At 43.9% G+C, this 17036-nt stretch overlaps 1 long non-coding RNA gene across 2 annotated transcripts; it reads left to right on the top strand.

Moving 5' to 3' along the window:
* Positions 1–11231: 11231 nt before the first annotated feature.
* On the top strand, positions 11232–14726 carry LOC131423995 (uncharacterized). Of its 2 annotated transcripts, none has more exons than XR_009226330.1 (3): positions 11232–11543; positions 12055–12164; positions 12781–14726. It is a non-coding gene; the product is annotated as an uncharacterized LOC131423995 (long non-coding RNA). The 2 variants fall into 2 exon arrangements; XR_009226329.1 differs by having other exon boundaries at positions 11235–11500.
* Positions 14727–17036: the final 2310 nt, after the last annotated feature.

The following is a 17036-nucleotide window of genomic DNA, read 5'->3' as shown; positions in this document are numbered from 1 at the left end:
GGTGATATATATGAGAAATATATAAGGGTAATGAGATGTATAATCCATAATCTTTCCTAATAGTCTTTATTGCATATATAAGATCTTTTTGTTTTGCTTCTTTTTGTGAGATAGGGTCTCATTGTGTTGCCCAGGATAGTTTCAAACTCATGCCACTGTGTCCAGCTTGCAATTTACAAGATTTATACCTTTCCTTTGGATTGAGATGTAAGTTGTCCTAATCTTTCTGTGTTTCTTCATCACTTAGTGAATTCTTCCACATTTTCCAGTAGATATGGTCATAGAACTGAAAATTTTGACTTGAAATCATTTCCAAATGTGTTCTCATTCTATTTGTACCATAAGTAGAAAAAAAATGCAGTCTTAAGATACCTTTTAGGGCTGGGGTTGTGACTCAGTGGTAGAGCTCTCCCCTAGCATGCGTGAGGCACTGGGTTTGATCCTCAGCACCACATAAAAATAAAATATAAGTATTGTGTCCACCTACAACTAAAAAAATAAATGTTTAAAGAAAGATACATTGTAGCTGTGTTTGGTGGTGCACAGCTGTAATCCCAGCAAACTGGGAGGCTGAGGCATGAGAAGCGTAAGTTTGAGGCCAGCCTCAGCAACTTAGTGAGGCCCTAAGTAACTTAAAGAGAACCTGTCTCTAAATAAAAAATTTTTAAAAAGGGCTGGGGGTGCTGGGGTTGTAGCTCAGTCGTAGAGCGCTTGCCTAGCTTGTGCAAAGTCCTGGGTTGGATCCTCAGCACCACATAAAAATAAACAAATGAAATAAAGGCATGCTGTCCATCTATAACTACAAAAAAATAAAAAATAAATTAAAAAAAAGGGCTGGGGATCAGGCTCATTGTTCAATGCTGGTACCAAAGGGGAGGGAAAAAAACATAAGTACCAAGAGGCACACTTGAGTCTCAACTTCAAGTTATTGAAGTCGCAGTTTCCACTATTTTCATGTGGCTTCATTTGATCCAGAGTCAGTTGTCAGGTCGATGGAGGTGGTTGAGGAACAAAGCACTAAGCAATCCAAGCCCAAGAAAGAAACACCAATCAGGCGTTGAAGGAACCGCCTGTCAATCAGCGGGGTCTCCTGGCCAATCCTGAATCTTAGCCAGCTCCCCTGACCAACCCCAGTAGGACAAGGGACTCTAAAACCCCCTTTCCTGTTCCAAGCCCTCCTTAAGCCCAATAAAAATTCCAGTCTGGTTCAGCCCTGCAGGCTTCTCCCCGACCCACCCTGTTGGTCTGAGGGTCTCGCCCAGGAATGCAATCTCAATAAAGACTCATCCAGCAGCCTTTTTAAACTGCCTGACCTTACTTCAGTCATTTCTTCTGTGATTCAGACTCATTCCTTCTATCTTGACTGAGCACACTCAATGAAGGAACTGAGACGGTGCATTTGAAAAACATATTGAATTGTTCTGCAGTCGAGTTTCGCAACATATACGTTTATCCTGCTCAAGAATGTTCAGTCACCCATCTGTCACCCAGTGTACGCCCTACGAGGTCTGGCTGCATTTCCAGCCTGCTCTATCCTGCCTGTCTTTGGGGTCAGGGTGTCAAAAGTTCCTCTTCAGGTAGGCTATCCCCAAGCCGGCTGGATCTGAGATGGCTGCCAGGGATGACCTCAAGCTTCATGAGAATCTAATTCCCATGCTAAGTGACACACCTACCAGCTGCCAGGAGAGCAAGCCCCAGACCATAAAAGGTGCAGGGAAAAAAAGGTGAATTGAACTCCAGGAAACAGCTGCCTATGCAAAGACATGAATAGCCCCCCACAACTTTATTAGCCTATCCTTCCCTTTTATTTCTTTTACTCTAAATCTATGATTTCTCCACTGAAACAGATTGAGAAGTTCATTGCCAGCCAGGCTCCCATTTCTCCATTCTTTGGTCACTGAATAAACATGTGCTCTTGGGGCTCAGCCTCACTCTTGAATTTGCAACATCCAACATACCCTTTTTGGGGAGTTCCTCCTCTTAGGAGAGGAAACGAGATTATTGGTAACAGCTTAACAACAGGGATACATTCAGAGAAATGTGTGGTTGGGCGATTTTGTTGTGCGAACGTCTCAGAGTGTGCTACACAACCCTAGATGGTCTAGCCTACTGTGCACTAGGCTGTATGACATGGGTGTCCCGTTGCTCCCGGGGCCACAATGAACAAGACCACACAAGGCCCAATCAAGCACAGGAGATGCAGAAACATGGTAGAGTGCATGCTTAGCATGCAGAGGCCCTGGGTTCAAACCCAACACCAGGATGATGATGGTGATGATGATGATGATGATGATGATGATGAGGGAGAGAGAGAGAGAGATGCTTCCCACACATCTGCTGGCCCCACATGGCATACTATTTTACACTAAAAAATTGTTTTTTTAATAGTACTAGGTATCAAACCTAGGGCCATGCACATGCTAGGCAAATGCTCTTCCCCAGCCACAATTAACTTTTTTTGTGAGTAGGAGTTTACTCTGAAATAATGATCAGAGTATATAGCAGAGCAAACGCATAAACCAGTAATGGTTGTTTATTATCAAGTATTATATACTGTGTATAATTTTCTGTGCTTTATTTTCCATGACTGGCAGCACACCAGGTCTGTTCACACCAGCACCAACACAAACCCAGGAGGAGCGCATTGTGACATGGTGATAGCAATGACGTCACAAGATGATGGGAATTTTTCAGCTCCTTTGTGATCTTACAGGGCCACCGGCACAAATGTGGTCCATCATTGACCTAAATGTCAGGATGCAGCCAGGGACTATGTACTCACAGGCCTACAGGTCACGTAGATCTTTCTGAGTCTCAGGGATGGGAACCAATTTGCTTGCTACCCTTTCCATTGTTCTAACAGTTTATTATAACTGAACTTTTGTGGGTATCATGGGAATAGTAAGTAGTTGTCAGGAAATCAATTCAGGGGTTGGAGATGAGGTTGTCTTCCCTGGGCACAACACTTAGTTTTCAGTTCTGTAATTTGAACATGGACGGAGTGCAATAAAGCTACGTGCACAGCTCAGGTGTCAGGTTTGTGAAGTTCTGTTGCCCCACTGTCTGAACGCTTTCTGCTCCAGGGTTGTCAAGTAGAAAATTGAAACAAAAACTGCTAGACCAAAGGGAAAACATTCCCTATTCCCTTTGCTTTTCTTAATAGCAGGTCTCTTGCTTGAATATGAGAATGTTAGAGTGTGTTAGTAAAGGTTTTGTAGAGTTGAGATAATTTATTTTAATTTTTTTGCTACTAAAGAAGAGTGCAAAAAATCAGTTTTGCCTGAGTTGAATGTCACCGAAAATGCTTAATAATATTTAGAGGACTTAATAAAGGGATGTGAAGTATTAAATTAATAGACTGAACAGGAAGATGTAAACCTACTGAGCAGAAATAATAATCTGTCAAATTTTTGCAGACTGTTTTTGCTCCATAATGATAAAAATACTAAAAGCAAATCAAGATTTCTAGGCTTTTGGCCAATAATGAATTTCTGAGAATTAAGTATTAGAGAATTTCCTGCAGGTATATGAGGATCTGTGAATAGAGCTAATGATTTCAAGGAGCTTATTCAACCCTCTGGAAGAAAATTGGAAGGAAAATATGTATATCTCAAGTCATCCATCAAGAGTTAGGAGCAATTAAACTTTTACCCGAAGGATTGAAAAACTTTTCACTACATTAAAAAAAAAAAGCTTATGAAAAGTAAATTGTAAGGTGAAGCCTGGAGAGCTAATCTTTATTTTTATTTGATTTGTTTTTGAGTTATACATGACAGGAGAGTGTATTTTGATATATCATACGTGGAGTCCAACTTCCCGTTCTTGTGGTTGTACATGATGTGGAGTTTCACTGGCCGTGTGTTCACGTATGCACATAGGAAAGTGATGTCTGATTCATTCTACTGTCTCTCCTATTCCCATCCCCTGTAGAGAGCTCGTCTTTAAATGTGAATGTGGAGAAGGATTGGTGGATGATGTAGCAGGGGCACAGATCAGCCACCGAGATAGGAGGCCTTTAGGTTTGATTCCCAGGACTACCCAAAAATAAAAAAGAAAGAAAGAAATTGAGAAACAGCTATGCAGGCAAATGTGAAGTGCTAAAATCAAAACCTTGATTCCTTCCCATATGCATTCCCTACTGCAGACCTGCCACCTCCTCGTCCCATCAGAACATCTAATACTTGCCCCTGTGAATCAGACCTCTTGTTGCTAGGTTACTGCTTCCTCCCGCCCAGGCTCAGCGGGTGACTGGAGCAGGGCCCCCATTCAGTAGGGACTCCAAAGACTTTTCCTTCTTTCCTCCTGGCTAAGAAAAATAAGGCTTTCTGTCCCTGGTAACTTAGAGGGCTGAGCCAAGTCGGGCCCACAGATGGGTGTGTCTTTCTGGAAAATGAAAGAACTGTTGTGTGGCCCCTGGGCCTGCACTGTGGCTAGCAGTCATTTAGCCCGAGATTTGAATCATCTTTGAGCCTTGTCCAAGCCCTCCCTACGCTGGGGGCATGACCAGTGCGTGGCTCTGCTGAGGCTGAGTAGCTTTTCAGTGCTGACCCCACCCCCTGTCCATTTAGGCTGTCCGGCCGGATCCCTTTGCTCTCAGCCCAGTGACCTCCATACCATCCCTGCCCTGTTAAGGAATCTTCCTAGGCAAGGTTTCTGGTTTCTCATTTATCCTTCACCAAATCTATTAATCATTGTAAAAACTTCATGCCCTTTGCTCTTGGGGACTGTATTTTTTTGACACTCAGAGCTTAGTGTTTGGGGTGTATTTGGGAGTCATCCTGTTCAATGAGTTTCCAAAGCCCATTTTGAAATTCAAAAGCTAATAATTGACTGACTTCCAGATGATCTCCATTTTGTATTTCGTTTTGTTTGTTTCTCCCTTCTGTCTCTTATTTCCTTGGAACTTCCAGGGCTGGGGAAGGATCACCTAAATTATAAATGATAGAAGAAAACTCAGGTTAATAATTCACTATAGTAGCAACTACTCACTCACTCACTCATTCATCCATTTAGCCAACAAACATTTATTGAGTACATTCTCTCTATCTTAAAGTTGGTTCTCAAAGCCCAGCCCTAGCCCTTTGGCCATAAAGCCATCCCTGCCAGTTTTGAACTTTATTATTCTTTTCTCCTGACTCTTGGACCATTTATAGTCCATGCCACACAACGGAACACTTAATTATATATTATTTTGTGTTGAAAGCAATCTCAAATGTATCATCTTTCCCCCCAACTATATCAAAGCTCACTGAAGTTATATGCCATGATTTATGTTTCTTCTGGGTCTCTCCAGCCCAATGTCTTGCTCAAAGGAGTTCAGTGAACATGGTTGAGTTCTGTGTCAATGATTACTGATATTGAAGTCAATTGCATTCATGCATAGAAACCTCCGGAAATGAAAAACAAAGTAGATTACTTTGACGTTGCTAGCTAACCAATTAAGTAACATGCCATTAAACCTCAAGCATGTGGGAAAGCAAGGGGAAGAAGGTAGAGGTGGAAGCTCTAAGTCTAGAGACGGCACGGAGGTAGGGCTCAGTGGTAGAGCATTGTCTAAGCGTGAGTTGGGCCCTGGGTCCCATTCCCAGCACGACAAAAATCAATCCATTCATCAATCAGTCTCTCGGTCCAGGACAATGGTTCTGAACCGGGAATCCTTCTGCCCCTTCAGGTAGGGTTGCTAGATTTAGCAAATGAAAATATGGGATACTCTGTTAAATTTGAATTATGAATAATTTTTTAGTATAAGTGTGGTATGTCACCAATATCATATTTGAGGCATTTAAATAAAAATCACAGGAGGCCATTGTTTTGCACTAGATTCCTGCACTCCCCCCCCCCCTCCCAGGAGAATACAAATAAAGATGGAGTCACCCCTGCTAAGGTTCCTTGTCACCAAACTGAAACTAAGCTGCTTATCTTTTCCTTCCAGGAAATCAGGAGAAATGAGAGAGAAGAGCCAGCTTTTACAAATAGGCTATTTTCAATAGGCATAATAATGAATTTCCCGTGGCTTTAATCCTTACACAAAAGATGTGACCTGAAGTGACCTAGCGTTAACCAATCAGTTATTTTTTCTATCATTCCGTCTCCTGGGCCCTGCCTCACAAGGAAAGTAGCTTTAAAATGACGGATCTGCTTTTGGTTGTTTTTGTTTTCTTCAGCCCTCCCGTGGCTATAAAACCAGTTGGTTCTGCTCAGCTCATTTGAACACTTATTCTATTTGAGGGAACGCAGTGTTACTTGATTCGACAATTGAAAATAAAACCAGTGATGACCTTTAAATGACATTGTTTAAAGGAATAAAAAAAAAATCATTTGTTATTTTTTTCCAAAATCCCAATTTAACTGGGTGTTCTGTGTTTTATGTAGCAGTCCTACCCCCTGGGGACACTTGGCATTGTCTGAAGACATTTTTGTGGACACAACTGGGGGATGTACTGGCATTTGTGGGTACAGGCTGAGGCACCGCTAAACCTTCTACAGTGCCTACAACAAAGAATTATCCACCCCAAATACAATCATGCCAAGTGGAGCAAGGCTGTTTTGCAGGGTGTACAGAGCCTGGTTCTAGGCCACTTTATCATTTGGGCACTGTGGGTATAGTGCTCAGGGTCTATGACTTTTTTAAGGGTTTATAAAAAGTATGAAACTTGAAGTATGGAATATATATGTTACTAGAGTCCTAGGCCAAAGGCCTGAGCCTGGGGATCTTGACAAACCAGGTTTGGCCACCTGCCACCTCAAGAGTCCAATTAGCGGAGAGACAGAGAGGATTGAGGCGGAGGAGAGGGAGAGAGGCCGTGGGGAAGCAGGAAAGAGGTTTGTTTGGGTGTGGCCATACGAAGAAGGTCCAGTGAGCTCCCAAGAAAACTCTCTCCCCAGCACTGACAGCCACTGCAGGATTGTAGAGGGGAGGGCACAGCAAGGTGGGGGATGGGAAGTCAAGCCCTGGTCTGCTTGATCTGGGTCTGTGGGCTCCTGCTGGTACCAGGGAAAAGTATTGCTTGGGTCAATTTCAAGTCCCTGAATGAAGTGACCGCCTGCAGGGTTTACTGTTTCTGGAACTTGAGATAAACTGGGAAAGAGAAATAGCTTACAAAGAAGGAATAAGTCGCAGGACAGAATGGAGTTGATCAGGACAAGACTGAGTCATATTTTTAAATCACCCCCCCCCCAGCTGCTTTTTTTGGTCCCAGGGATTGAACCAGGGGCACTATACCACTGAGCCACATCCCCAGCATCCCCGCCCTTTGTTAAAGTTATCCATGGAAATTTATTTAATTTATTCGTTTATATGCAGTTCTGAGAATCGAATCCGGTGCCTCACACATGCTGGGCAAGTACTTTACCACTGAACTACAGTCCCCCAGCCCTTTTTTATATTCTATTTGGAGACAGGGTCTCCCTGGGTTGCTGAGGCTGGCTTTGAACTTGTGATCCTCCTGCCTCAGCCTCCGGAGCCCCTGGGATTACAGGTGTGCGCGGCTGTGCCCAAACACTAAATCCTCAATTTTTAAGAAGCCCCCGTTACAAATATAAACACATACACACACATACATATATGCATATATATGTGTATGCACACACATGTTCAAAATTTTAAGAAAACCACTCAAAAAATCAAAATAAATTAAGTTCCCGTGGCTTTCCTGCAGAATATGTGAGTCACTTGCAGCTCAATCCATATAATTATATCATCCACATTAAAGGCGATATGGGACGTGGGTGCATTTTAACATGCTTGATATTATGTAGGTTAATCCTCTGGAAGAAATGGTGTCAGGAGCTTACAAAGGTCTAAAAATAGCTCTGTTGAAGTCGAGCAGAATCTAAAATATTGTTCCTGAGTGGGTGCATGGAGAAAGAACGAGGTTTCAAATGGTGAAGGATATTAGCATGTGACGTCCGCCTAAAGATCATAGTTGAGACACCCAAAGAAGACTTGGGTACAGATGTTATCGTTGGGGCATAGGACCAGGTCCTTGGTGTCTCAAACAAAGAATTGAGCAAGACACACAGAAGTAACAGGCAAAATGCAGATTTATTGAAGGTGAAGGTGTAAGAGCGGAGTGGGCCAGAAGAGAGGGGGTGGGGCAGAGAGAGGGGGGTGGGGACAGGCTCAAGGCCTCCACGTCTGGACATTCCTGTGCTGTATGCGAAACTATGAGGCAGTCTCTTCTCTGTACAGACCAGATTGGTGACCTTCCCCCACTGGCTTCACTGGTACCTAATGGCACTCTGTCAGGATACTGTCCAAATCCCCCCCTTGGCTACTTTAGAATAGCTAATTAGAAATACTGTCCACTTTATCCCCATTGGTTAGAATCCTGGACCTGGGGCCCAAGTTACCAGGGGTGACATGTCCTCGGCGGCAGGAGCTGTCATGGTAGTGGGACTTTTTGCAAACAGGGACACGGTGGCTCCTCTCCCTGTCTTGTCCTCTAGCAGCACTTCTCTTGCGTCCTGCCTCTGCCATCTTGGGGTCCCTGAACTCCTACCTAACACCACACAAGACGGACAGGACCATCCAGATCGGAAATTAGAGGCTGTCTGGTCCGTGGCTCATCAGACCCAACCTTATACCACTCCAAGGGTGAGCCAGGATCCGACAGCAGCCTAAAGGTCTCCTAACCCGACCACATCAGGAAGGACCAAGTCCGCAGGGGATTAGAAGGTGGGCTTTTCAGCTCTCTCATCAGCCTTCAGGAAAGGGGTGGGAGGTGGCTGGAAATAAAGCTCTACAATTTTTCCTTCTTTCTTTTTCTTTTTTTTTAATGGTACTGTGGATTGAACCCAGGGGTGCTCTACCACTGAGTTACATCCCCAGCCCTTTTTGTCTTGAGACAAGGTCTTGCTAAGTTGCTGAAGCTGGACTCAACCTTGAGATCCTCCTGCCTCAGCCTCCCAAGTTGCTGGTCTACAAAACTCTTGAACAAGATACGGCGAGCTTCCAGGCTGGTGAACATACCCCATACCCCTCCACGGGGACAGAGGCTCCTGGGCGGGGACCTTTCCAGATACTGTCTATACATACTTCATGTGGCTGTTCATCTGTGTCCTTTACAGTAAACTGGTAAACGTGTTTCCCTGAGTTCTGTATGGCATCCTGGCAAATTAATTGAACCCAAGGAGGGATGTCGGAGACCAGCTCCAACAGGGGGTCTCAGGAGACGAACGGATGGTGAGGAGTCGGCGAAGGGGGGGGGGTGGAGAAACAACACAGACACCAAAGTGAAGGTGCTGATTGCCGCAGTCTGGCTGGGCACAATCAGGAGCCACTTGTCAAAAGAAACTAACTTTATTTTTAGAACCACACACGCCAAACAAAACAGCCTCTCAGGAAAAACCCTCAGAGCCTCAACTGCCACCACCGGCTTTCCACAAGCCTCTCTCTCCCACACAAGCTTCTCCCCACCTCCCACAATCCTCCTGCTCTTGAGGCCGATTGGCTGGGTCACGTGGGTGGAGCCAAAAAAGTCCCCCAATGAGCAGCTCCGTGGTCTGAAAGGGCAGGGAAACAGCCCAATGAGCATCACCGCAGAGGAGCCAATCAGCTAGATGTTGCTGGGGCCGAGGAGCCAATCAGCTAGATGTTGCTGGGGCCGCTGTGAGCCAATCATCAGCCAGCAGCTGGAAGTTTGCTGGCAGCTGGAAGTTTGCTGGGGCCCCTTTGGCTGTGGCTCTCAACATCTGATCCCAATCTTTACTTGTGAAGTTGATCGTACATACTTTTCATTTTGGCAGGCTCACAGTACTTTGTGGTTACAAAACAGGAATCATTATTCAAAGAAACAAAATATTACGTAGCTACAATTAGAATAGAAGAATGTATCTTGGCAAGCATTTTTCCTTTCAGTTCGCGTTTTGCCTTGAGCTGTTTCTGTTTAGTTGACTTTTAATAATAGTTAGAAATGTCCCAACTATTGGCCTATACCTTGACTATTCTTTCTTGACTTACTGACTGGAACAGGTGCCATGGTTACGGCAAGTGGTTAACTTGTTATTAATTTTAATCAAACAAGAGTAAGAGCACAAACCATTGTGCACAGGAACAAGAACGAGTTGCCCAGTACTAAGCACCAATCTGTCTTCTTAACATTGATTCTTCTTCTCTAGATTTTAATTTAATTTCTCAAAAACTTCCTTGACAGGAATACAGGGAGTTTTTCATTAGACATTAACAATTTACACTCCACAGCTGAATCATTGCATTTAGAGCAAACAGATCTCTTCTTAGAAGTAGTTGCATTAATTGGGAAAGTCATGTTTTTTCCTTCCTACTTAATGGTCATATGAGAAATCGCAACTATACTTATTAAAGGAATACAAAAACAAACCAGCCCATTCCCAGAAACATACTGCACTCCTCCAGAGGATGGACGACGCCTTGTGCCATCCACCTCAGTAGGGCCTTGCCATTGCCTGAGTCAGGGGAGGGGCGCGGCAGAGGGAATACTGGGAGCCCTAGTTCACAGCCAGTCAGCCAGGAGTATCAGACTAAATAAAACAAGCAAAATGACAGTCTCCAAAGAATAATGACATTTATTTGGAAAGAGCATTGCAGTGGAATACACGTGCCATCGTAGTCTATGCATATATTCAAAGAGTTGAGCCAAGGGGAAGTTTTTGCTCTTCCCATGTGTATTTATCTTTATTGATGCATTTTAGTTGTACATAATGGTGGGATTCATTGTTGTTTTATTTTGGTGCTGGGGATCAAACCCAGGGCCTTGGGCATGCTCGGCAAGTGCTCACTGAGCTTCATGAAGGGTAAGGTTGTAAAGGATCACAGTAGCTCTTTGGAAACAGTGATCCTTGGCCACAGTGAATCTTAACAAGGGAGGTGTCAATCTGAGGTTGAACAGTCAGATACTGGGCAGATGTCCTTGTAGAAGGGCTTTCTGTACAAGGTTATGGTGGCCTCTGTGCACCCTTGTGGTCTGGCAGAGTCTTTGTGAGAGTTACCACCAGGCAGTCCTGTGGAAGGACCCTTCTTTGAAAACCTCCCAGTGTTTTTTTGGTTGGGATTGACCCAAGAGACTCCATTTTGATTCTGACGAATATCACATTTCTTTTACAGAAATATACTTAACACTCACTGTCTGTAACTGGTATCCGAAGCAGGGACAGTCTTGTGGGACTGACTGGGCCTTCAACCTGTGGGATCTCCCTCCAGGTAGAGAGTGTCAGGGTGGAATGGAATCACACCTGAGTATCTGCTGCTGGAGAATTGCTCGCTCGCTGGGTGGGCAAATCCCATACATCTAGTCACAGGAGTGCACTGTATTGAGCATAGGACCAGAGAGAGAAAAAAAAAAAAACAATATATTTTTTCCTTCAGAACCGTGTGCCCCGGAGAACGTCAAGGAAGAAGAACAAAGGAAGTCGAGGAATGAAAGTGTGGCCACATAGACCATGGTCCAACTAGACCCCGGAGGAGGAGGACAGTGGAGCTGTGTTCTCTCCCCTCCCAAGCCGCACAGACGTCTGGCCTTCCGTGAGCTCTTCTCCATCAGGGATGGTCTTGGCAGAGAGAAGAGGTGAAGTAGGAGACTAGGATCCTGAAAGTGAAGACCACTGGGGAATTGGAAGGCCATGTTCATATTTTTTGCAGTGGTTTTGGATTTGGGCATTTCTGATTTTTTTTTTTTTAAGTAGGACTGAACCTGGGCAAGGTGGTACATTCTTATAATCTCTCTGACTTGGGAGGTTGAGGCAGGAGGATTCCAAGTTCCAGGCCAGCCCGGGCAATTTAGCAAGAACCTACCTCAAAATAAAAAGGGCTAGGGTGTAGCTCGGCGGTAGAGAGCTTGCTTGGCATGTGCAGAGGCCAGGTCCCATCCTTAGCAATGCTCCAAAATAAATAATTAGGTAAATGAAATCTCTCAAGCAAAGGAGGTTGTTTTATAGACAGAGAAGGGTTTAAAGAAAACAAAACCAAAAAGCAAATTGGCCGTTTTGAAGTTATTTTCTTTAATGCAGTGGGGGGCAGGGAGACAGAATAAAAGGAAAATAATGGATTAGTTAACACCCCACCCCTTTTTTTTTCAGGTTACTTCTGTGTAAGAATTAAAGCAGAAGGAGCTCCATTGTCATGCCAATTGCACCTGGCCTGGTTGTGAAATTTGGCTGATCTCTCAACAATCCTGATTTCCCAGAAGGTTGGATAAACAGCTTGGTTTCAGCTTGGTGATGTGAAATTTTAGCATGAGTGACTCCATTTTGATTTTATCTATTAATTAATTTATTTATTTTAGCCTGGTCTGTGCAGAAACTCAGCCCCCAAACAATGCCCTTTCATTACATGTATTTAAATAATGGGGGACATGGTAAGAGTGAAAGCAGAGACAGTTCAAATCCTAAGCAGTAATAAGACAGGTGAGAATAGTGGCTGGGACTAAAAATTTGTTAAATAAATTTTAAAAAACTGGCTCCCTGAAATTTGCGTTGCTGAAACGGACCAGGGAGGTTTCCAGATCCTCAGGAGGTTTGTAAAAATAACGATACCAGGTCAGCATTTTAAAGCAAACATTTACCCATGATATGACTGCACAGATTTTCAGCTAGAGCCGTAGCCACTCATGAAGAACCCTTGTCTTTTTCTGATTAAAAGTAAATATTATTGAATACATTCACTTTGGAGGATAGGTCTCTGGAAACAGGGATTTCCACTGGGGAAAAATGCTCGATCAAGGATTGGAGATGCCTGAGTGAAGCAGATTCTGCTCAGAGTAACTGAACATTTGTCAAGACTCCCATTTATTTTCATTTATATAGACGCAGGGAGCAGGTGCTGCTTTGGAAGCGTCTCACATGGCAGTGTGCTGGATGCCAGACCACCGAGGTGTGAGGATCCACACTTTCACGGAAATGGATATTGGATGTAATTTTGGATGCTAGCGGGAAGGGAACTCTCAGTATGCAGGGAAAGTCAACAGCTACACACGTCCGACAATAAACTAGGCGTAGGTATTTCCATTTTCTGCATCACATCCTTATATTTTATTGCTAAAATGATGGAATTGCTAGGATATTTTAGATTGGCAGTTGGGAATGAATAGGCCACACTGTGGTTTTTTTTTTTTAGGACACCCACAAGGTTTGAAGACTTGGGAAATTTTGTATCCAAAGTCTGAGTTTGTGGCAGTTCAAAAAAGGGGGCAGATCAGAGGACATGGCTGCTAGAATTCTCCATTAAGCCATGTGCTGCGGTCCCTGCCATGAATCTGCTGCCTCCCTGGGACAGTTTACTATTTTACAATCTGCTCAGTATGTCATTTCCATCATCGGTCCTGTTGGCATGCATGGTGTCTGCAACCTCTGCTTTGATTAGGAAGCTACGTTGGTGACATTGACCAAACCCCCCCCCACACACACATTAGATAATTATGAGCTTTAGTTGATGATGACCAGCAATAGTCTATGTTTTCAAAATATGATGGGGACTCCGTGGTAGAGCGTGTGCTTCTGTCTGCTGGTATGATTACGAACCTGTTGGTCGGAGGGGGTGGTCTCATTCCATCTCTCAAGCTGTTTAGCACATTATATTAATAGTAGTAGCATTTGATGCAATAGAGGGTGATTCAGCCTTTCCATTCCACTGCTCATGGCAACAACAAATGTTTTCCTTCTGAGTCAGCATTACCTAGATGCTAATGTTGACCAAAATTAGACCATATATTTTCCATGCCGTGAATACCGAGTAATTAAAACATTTCTTCGTATCGATTGCATATGTAGGTCACGTAATTAGCTGATGTTGATGGTTCTGTGATACGTGTGCCTGCTACAAAGCCAGAGGGAGAAACACAGCATCGTTTCCAGTTGTGCAAGCATCATTATGTTATAATGAATAGGTAATATTAAATTGGGCTGATGAGTCATATTACAGTAATTCAATATTTCCCTTGTAACGTCCCCGAGGTTTACACAAGGAAATCTTTTCTAATAACAAGAAGAGTGATTCTGAGGCCTAGGACTCTCAATGCTTCTGTCTTTATTTCATAGCTGTATGATCCTAGATGAGGCAGTTAGCTTTTCTCAGGATTAGATGGAATTGAGGCAAGAAATTGATTATGGTGACCTCAGAGAATGGAGTCCCGCTATCCCAGATTACCCCACTCATGCTTATTGCCCCCGAGCTTCTTTTTTTACCCTGACATGAATCAATCCCAAAGAGTTGTTTTGAACTCAACCAATTCTTTTATTGATTGACTGATTGATTGATTGGTACTGAGGATTTAACTCAGGGGCACTTGACCACTGAGCCACATCCCCAGCCCTATTTTGTATTTTTATTTAGAGACAGGGTCTCATTTAATTGCTTAGTGTCTGGCTTTTGCTGGGGCTGGCTTTGAACTTGTGATCGTCCGTCCTGTCTCAGCCTCCAGAGCTGCTGAGATTACAGGCATGCGCCACTGTGCCTGGCCCAGTTCTTTTATTTTAAAGACCATGTACAGGACAAACTCAAGTTAGCAAATACTTTTTTTTTTTGGCCTGTTTTTTTCTTAAATTTTATTTTACTTTAGTTTGGAACAATTGTATTGCACTCCCAGAGGGCATTTATAGACAAGTTTTACAGAGGAAAAAGAAAAAAGTTGATTTTTATTCTCCTGTACTCCCAAGACAGGCAAAAGAAGACCATGATACTTTACATAGAACTTCTTTTCTGAACTAGCTGAACATTATAGTAGACCCCTAAAGTAGGTGCTGGAATATATATATCCCCATTTTTCTCCCAGTCTATAATTTAGCAATATCCAGCTTGTTGATCTTATTACTGTAGACCGACAATAGTTACTTTTCATATGAGTTGAAGTCGTGCAATCTTTTTTTGGTTGTTGAAAAATTTTCATTTTTTAATTTAACGATTTAAATCGATAGCATTTATTCAACAAGTACATAAGTTATGTCACAGGCACTACGCTAGGCATTAGGGATACCCAAGTGAATATGGCCTGTCGCTGTGAATAATGTCGAATGCCTCCTCAGCATCCATGTCCCCACCCCCACCCCAACAGCTCCGACTTCGTGTTTGCAGAATCCTCCTGGAAGAGGACTCCACTCCTGGCTCAAGGGGTGGGGCACGAGACCACTGTTAAGCCAATTAGCATGGCCACACCCCCTGACCACAATGATTGGTTCGACCGTGGCCATGTGACCTGCAACTGTCCAATTAAAGCTACTCTCTAAACTTTCTTGGGAAACTAGGACAAAGCCTGGTTTTCTGGTTGGGGTCGCTGAGGTCAGTTGAAAGGCTGGAGCCGCTGGAATCTATTTTCGTCGTTGTCACCGAGGGGCACGGTGAGAAGAGAGTATCGCGGAGAAAGAGTCTCAGAGAAACCCTGGTGATTCCATCACCTCGGGGCCAGCCCACGCCCAGGGTCTGCCCTGTTTATGGAGCTGAGAAAAAACCTGCGGTGAGCTGGGTTTTCAGTTACATCCCAAAGGGTACGTGTGACCCCACAGTAGATGTCACTCCATTTTTATAAGAGAAACAAATGTCCTTGCCTTTCACGACCACACCAGTATGTGGCAGGGCCGTGATCTGAGCTGGTTTGGTGACTTGGAAACCTGCACCCTCTCTGAGGCTGTGCCTCTGACAGCCCCAAGGCAATCTACTAATTGGTGTATCAAAGATGCAGTGGTGACAAGTGATGCTTCTAAAACAGAGTTGCTCAGATTCATTCAGTCATTCCTTCTTTAGGATTGGTAGGAGCTGTGCCAACTCAGTGTGGCTGTCTTCTGATGCTCGGTCAGCACATCTGGTCACTTGTATTTGTGTAGTCCAGCCTTTCCTTTGGATTCCATCCCCCCGTGGTTATCCCAGGTCCCCCAGCGTTTCTCCTGGACAGACTCACTACTTCCCGTGTGCTCTGTGGATTAGTAGCCTCCACATCACGTGATGGAAACATCTAAGACTCTCAAAGCCCCACCCCAGCCCATCTAGATGAGAAAGTGCTTTTTAACACATTAAAATTTGAGAAGCACTGAAGTTATTTTTCCACTGGAATCTCCCAACAGCTCTTCCTACCTCTGGTTTCATTCTTCCTACCCTTCCACTCCATTACCAGTACCATCTAAGATCTTTCAAACACACTGACTACATCTCCATATTACTTAAAATCCTCCAATGGTTTCTCGTGGCCTTCTGGATAATCTCCAAATTCCTTAGATCTCGAAGGCAAGCAGGACTTTTTTTCTCCAGCTAGCCATTCTCATCTCTTGCTGGCCCCTGATTTGTATACTCAGAAAAATGAGAAATTATATCCCATCTATGTATGATACATCAAAGTATATCAGTGCATTCTACTGTCATGCATGACTAATTAAAACAAATTAAAAAAATGGGGGCGGGGGAGGGATCACAGACGTCACCTCATAGACTTGTATCATGTGCATACAGCCTGGCGGAGAAGAAGCTGTCATGTGACAGCCACTTTCATCGGAGTTCCCAAACTCATTAGATTTACACATTTGCACTTTTGCACCTGCTAGTCCCCACTGTCTGGAAACCTTTTGCTCTTAGGTAACTGCATTCACCCTCAGATATCCCTTCTACCAGGAAACCCCTTTGTCACCGTCTCATGTAAATTGACACTCCTCAGCTCTTGTTACCTCCATCCCCGCACTCTTCACAGGTGCTGTTAGGTACATCTTTGATTAATAAAATGGGGAAGTCAGGTATTAACAAGCATATTCGTGAATGAATGCAGCCTCTCCAGAGACAGAACCTAACAAAATAATAGCATCTCCAGGGAAACACATGTAAGTGCTTTGCTGAGACCTTTACATTCTCGTGAGAATAGCCCAGTGTGTGTTTTGTAGAATGCAGTTTGGAGGCGTTAGTAGCTGTTATGGGACAAAAGGATTCTTTGTTCAGTGAAGTGTGGGAGACTCTCACAGGCCAAATAGTGCTCCTTGTGTCTTCTTCTTTTACTCCCTTGGGACTGGTGATTTAATCCAGGGATGCCCCACCACTGAGATGCATCTCTAGCCCCTTTTATTTTGAGATGGGGTCTCTCTGAGTTGCA

Source organism: Marmota monax, unplaced genomic scaffold (genome assembly GCF_021218885.2).
Source record: "Marmota monax isolate L192 unplaced genomic scaffold, Marmota_monax_Labrador192_F-V1.1 WCK01_AAM20220418_F8-fsc00035, whole genome shotgun sequence".
NCBI classification, from domain to species: Eukaryota; Metazoa; Chordata; class Mammalia; order Rodentia; family Sciuridae; genus Marmota; species Marmota monax.
The sequence above is the reverse complement of the archived record's forward strand: the minus strand, read 5'-3'. Positions and strand labels throughout refer to the sequence as shown.